Genomic DNA, 5,492 nt, shown 5'->3' with positions numbered 1-5,492 from the left:
TATCACAAGCATGTATATTCTTGTTTTGAGACTTAAGAAGTTGACTTACCATGCTTTTTAGCTCAGAAATCTCCCTTGATTCATGAATAGTGATAGTCTTCTTGGATCTGTCATACTCAGGGTTGTTGTTGCAGTTAGCTACAGCCAGATTTTCGATGAGTGCTCTCCCTTGTGGTATGGTTTTTGAACTGAAATCTCCATTGCTGGTAGTGTCAAGAGAAAGTTGATACTTCTGCTGAAGTCCTCTGTAGAAGGTGCTTAGCAGGTTTGCTCCAGAGAAACCATGATGAGGGCAGTCTCTCTCATACTCCTTGAATCGCTCCCAGGCTTCATATAATGATTCTATTGGGCCTTGTTGGAAGCTTTGTATCTTGTTTCTCAGCTGGTTCAATCTTGACTTGGTGTAGAAGTGGTTCAGGAAAGCTGACTTGCATTCTTCCCATGAAGTAATAGAACCAGATGTCATAGATTTCAACCATCTAAAAGCTTTATCACTTAGAGAGAAAGGAAAAAGATTACACTTCACATAGTCCACAATTTCTGGAGTTGTTCTCACCATTCCAGAGATTTCTTCAAAAAGATCAATGTGATCCATTGGATGCTCAGTAGAGCATGGAATTGGTTCTGTTTCACCAGAGAGACTATCTGAGGTTTTATCTCATGATTATCTCTTGGAACAGGGATTTGAATAGCTGATCGATTTTGAAAGTGTTGGTGAGGTGCATCAAAATGGGCAATGAGTCTGTTCCAAGGCTGTCTTCTCGCAGGATTGGCAAGCTGTATTGGTCGATTGGCTTCTCTAATGACTAGTGGAACAATGTTTTCATCATTCCTTCTTCCTTCAACATCGGTCTGGTCTTGTCTCCTTTGATTTTCAGCGGCTGGAGCAGGATTTAGAGGGATTCGGTTTCCCTCTTCATCGATTGTGGCTGTCCATCTTCTTCATGAGCAGCATCTAGGTCGTCACCATGAACTGAATTACGCTCATCGTCTCCAATGTGATCCTCCTGATCACGGTTTAAAAGATTTTCCCGATGGGCATTAGGATTGGCCATCTTGAGTATTCTTCGTCTGAGTTTCCTAAGTGCTCTTTCATGTTTGTCAATCTCGTCTAAGGGCAATACGATTTCGTTAGGATCTCTCCTAGTTTTCATGCACCTGTTAGCAAAGAAAACAAAGATAAAAAGAGGAGATAGAAAATCTCCAGCATAACTCGAAAATCTTGAGGTTTAGGATTGAAATTAGATTAAGAAGTCAAGTCAACAGCAACAGATACCCTGCAACAGCGCCAAAAACTTGATGTGAGTGCAGTGGGCAACACAAGTTTTACCCTAGACAAGCTGCAAGTGCACAGCAAACGCAGTAGCACTTAGGGATCAAATCCACAAAGATCTGTGTGTTGAGGACTTCTAACTGATGCTAAAAACAATCGTAAACCTAATCTAATTAAAAAGGGTTTTGGTTTATCATTAAATCTAATTATGCAGAGAATTCAAAAGAGCTTTAAGTAAAAATCGGTTGAAAAACAGTAAGGAAAAAGCGCTGTCTTCAAGGTTCATCTTTAGGGTTCATGTTCTAAAACACAAGGAATTTAGGCAAGGATTTTCTATGACTCTGAAACTAGGATAGACACATGTAAGATTAGCCAACTCTCGTCATCCTAATCATCTAATCACTCTTTCATAACTCTCGCTCTCATGCCAGAACAAGATCATGCTTTGTAGATCGGAATCTGATAACACCGGATTTTGACCATTTTTATGGATCACTTTAATGTCTTTTACAGGTGTTTTTACTCCATTTTCAAAGGTTTTCATAGGATTTTTATGTTCTCGGATTTTAAAGACTTTTCAGGTAATTTGAGATAACGAGACACAAATTGGAACAAAGAGACTCTTTTGGATAAATGCAGACCGTCAGAACTCTCATGGAGAGACGAAGACCTTCTCACCGTCTGATCACCCTCCTAATTGGACAACGTATAGAAGAATCAACCAGCTTTCAAATGCACTTGGTTTGGAGACATTCCAACGGTTGGATCTCAAGATATTCCATTATCCCCGGAGCCACTCGAAGACGGCCAGCAAGTCACGCGACCGCGGTCAACAGCCCATTTCCCGTGGTCACAAGCCTCCCGACCGCGACCAACAACCTATTCCCCGCGGTCAAGTCATTCTCGACCGCGGCCGGCTAACTCCGAACTAAAGCCCATATTTCTGAAGCCCAAAGTCATTCTCAGCCTCAATTCCGGAACCCTAAAGACCATGGAGTATTGAAGACTATAAATACTTGTCATTTAGGTTGGTTTTAGACACAACCCTTCATACTTTACAGAAACCCTTTTTCCTTTAGCCGTTTTTATGCGATTTTTGTAGAAGATTGTTCAAGTCCAAGTTCTTCAATAGAGAAGCTTTCTTCATCTCTTTTCTTTACTGTTTTTGATTACTTTTATTAAAACCAATGATGATGTCGACCTCAGCCATGTCTGAGTAGATCCCGAGTTGGGCTTAGGGTTCCCGAAAGGGGCTCTCATAATCGATTAAGACATCTAGGTTTATAGATCCCGGATTTTAACTTTGTTCTGTGTTTGTTCTTGTTCTTATTGCATGTATGCTTGATTGATCACCTAATATCTGATCTAGATAGTTAGTGTTGCGAAAGTTTTCATTAAGTATCAGCCCTAGAATGAAACAGGCGATTTTTTTCGTAGGAGTGGAAACCTACCTGCGGCGAGATCGTGAGTATTGATGAGTCTTGTGCAGCTCTTGCGTTCTCTCCCTTCCAGGGCCAGAGTGGAAACCTACTGGTCAGGGTTGCGAGAAACAGTTGGTTATGATCACGACAGTGATGTAGTCATACCGCCGTACTCTAGCTCTAGAACCCTATATGTCGATATCCGTCAATCCCAATATATCTACCCTAGTGTTAAAACCGATTATGATCCCTTAGAGTTCCCAAAAGCTCAGCGTTTTTAGCAATAGTTTACAAACCAATCGAGTTTTACTTGCTTATTTAGATCTGCATTTCAATTGTTTTAGTTCGATATTTTGCTTGCTTTACTTCCTTTTTATTTGATTATTCTACTTGTTTCTTAGGATAGATTTATTTGCTTTCTTTAGTTTTAGTTTAATTCGTGACAAACAACCAACCTTTAAAACCAATCTAGTCTAGACATAAAGTTAGAAACCGTAGAAGAATACCAGGCACACAAATCTCTGTGGATTTGATCCCTAAATACTAAAAATGATTAGTTGTGCACTTGCGGCTTTCATTTTTTTTTGTTAAGGGTAAAACTTGTTCCCTCATGCAGTTGACACGCATCAAGTTTTTGGCGCCGTTGCCGGGGATTTGTTTCGCTGCCTTTTGTTATTTTTCTTGTTTTAACTTCTGTTCTAGACACCTGATCTCTAGTTCTTTCTTAGAGTTTTGCTGGATTATCTTTTCCCTCTTTTGTTTTTTCTATGAATTGCATGAATACCAGGCGCAGACCTGTAGAAAACATTCCAATTCTAGACGAGATAGACAGACACGAAAGAGAACTTCGAAGACTTAGATGAACGCAAGGAATGGCCAACGACGACCAGCCTGGAGATCCTATTAACCGAGCTTTAAATATGGACCAAGACGGATCCGAACATGGAGAAAATGAAGAGAATGATCACAGAGGAGGTGATCATGCTCGACAAGATGGAGAGGAGGATGAATTCCTCCGAGAAACCACCAGAACCGCGAGAGAGAAGAGCGTGAAGACCTTGATGCACCTATCAATGCGGCCGATGGTGACCACCAAGGAATGCAGCCGAATGGACGCGTTAACCGTCCTGTTCCGCAAGCAAATCAACACCGAAGACAAGCCAGAAACCACCGCATAGCTGATTTTGATGCACCTAATCAAAATTTTCATAACCAATCTGCAATCCAAGTTCCATTTCCGAACTGGAATGAGTTTGAAGTCAAGCCTCAAATCATCTCATTGGTGAAGCAAAACCAATTCCATGGAGTTCCTTCTGAACACCCAATTGACCATATCGAGCTCTTTGAAGAGATCTGCAGCATGATGAGAACAAACCAAGTTCCAGCAGACTATTTAAAGTGTAAGTTGTTCCTATTTTCATTAGCAGTCAAAGCTCATCGTTGGTTGAAATCTTTGCCTGCATGATAGATTACTAACTGGGAAGAGTGTAAAACTACTTTCCTAAATCACTTCTATACTAAGGCAAGGTCGAACTTGTTGAGAACAAAGATATCGAGCTTTCAACAAGGACCGACTGAATCTTTATATGAAGCCCGGGAACGTTTTAAGGAGTATGAACGTGATTGCCCTCAACAACTTCCGGAATGCAAACTACAACAATCTCTCTTACCGCAATCCGAATGTGGAGAATCCTCAAGATCAGTACTACCCACCACAACAAAAATCCTTCCAAAACAAGTTCCAAGGTGGAAACTTCGGAGGGACAGGAGCATATCAACCGCGACAGCCATATAACTACCAAGGTACGGGTTTTAACAATCAATTTGTACAACAGCAGGGAGTCACGACGAACCAGCTAGCTTCACAAATCGGTAGACTTGAACAGTCCATCCAACAGCTCGTTATGACGAACGAAAAAGCATATAAAGACGTGAATGTGAAAGTTGACTGCATGTAAAATGATCTGAACGGGAAGTTTGAAGCTTTATCTTCGCACGTCAAAAAGCTAGACGTGCAAGTTGCCCAAACAGCCGACTCTATGAAGAGGCAAAGTGGAGTTCTTCCAGGAAGAGTTGAAGATAACCCTAAGAGGTTTTGCAACGCCATAACCACATTGCCCTAAGAAGAGGCAAGAACCGATGGAAAAGAAGAAGAAACCCCAATCTTTGTACCACCTTACAAGGATGTCGATGCCAAGCAGCCACCATTTAAGGTACCTCAACGATCATCGTTTCAAAGGCTTACAAAAGCCGCCGATCCGGGACGTTTTGTTTTCCAATGTTTCATTTCAGGAATCAAGTTCACAGACTGCCTGTGCGATTCCGGAGCCAATGTCAACATCATGTCAAAGACGTTTGCCAAAAAATTGGGCATAAAAACCTTAGGGACATCGACAGTCAAGGTTATTTTTGGAGATTCTTCTCAAAAAGATACTGAAGGGGCGATTCATGATCTACAAGTTTTAGTGGGAGATAAGATTGTTCCAGCAGATTTCCAAGTCCTCGAGATGGATAAAGACAAGGAGAGGCCACTCATTTTTGGGAGACCATTCATAGCTACCATAGGAGCAGTAATCGATCACGCAAACTGGCATGCTGTTTTCCTCAATGTGGATCGCAGAAGGTTTTACCCAACTATCCTAGATGATTTTCCAAGCAAAGGAAACCGGCCAAAAGAGAAAGAAAAGGAGAAGCCGAAAGCTTTTGCATAGATCAAGATCATCATTCCACCGGATGCAACATAAATTAGTGAGGACCAAATCCAGGAGCTGATCGAAAACACAAAAAGGGTTTTAAAT

At 41.3% G+C, this 5,492-nt stretch overlaps 2 non-coding genes across 2 annotated transcripts; one reads left to right on the top strand and one right to left on the bottom strand.

The window, feature by feature from the left end:
• Positions 1-278: 278 nt before the first annotated feature.
• Positions 279-384, top strand: LOC112084873. Its single transcript, XR_002898530.1, has one exon. It is a non-coding gene; the product is annotated as a small nucleolar RNA R71 (small nucleolar RNA).
• Positions 385-4,228: 3,844 nt separating this feature from the next.
• LOC112084977 lies at positions 4,229-4,333 on the bottom strand. Its single transcript, XR_002898622.1, has one exon. It is a non-coding gene; the product is annotated as a small nucleolar RNA R71 (small nucleolar RNA).
• Positions 4,334-5,492: the final 1,159 nt, after the last annotated feature.

This window comes from Eutrema salsugineum, unplaced genomic scaffold (assembly GCF_000478725.1).
Source record: "Eutrema salsugineum unplaced genomic scaffold, Eutsalg1_0 scaffold_4, whole genome shotgun sequence".
Classification (NCBI taxonomy): domain Eukaryota; kingdom Viridiplantae; phylum Streptophyta; class Magnoliopsida; order Brassicales; family Brassicaceae; genus Eutrema; species Eutrema salsugineum.
Note: the sequence above shows the minus strand (reverse complement) of the source record. Positions and strands in the feature narration are given on the sequence as shown.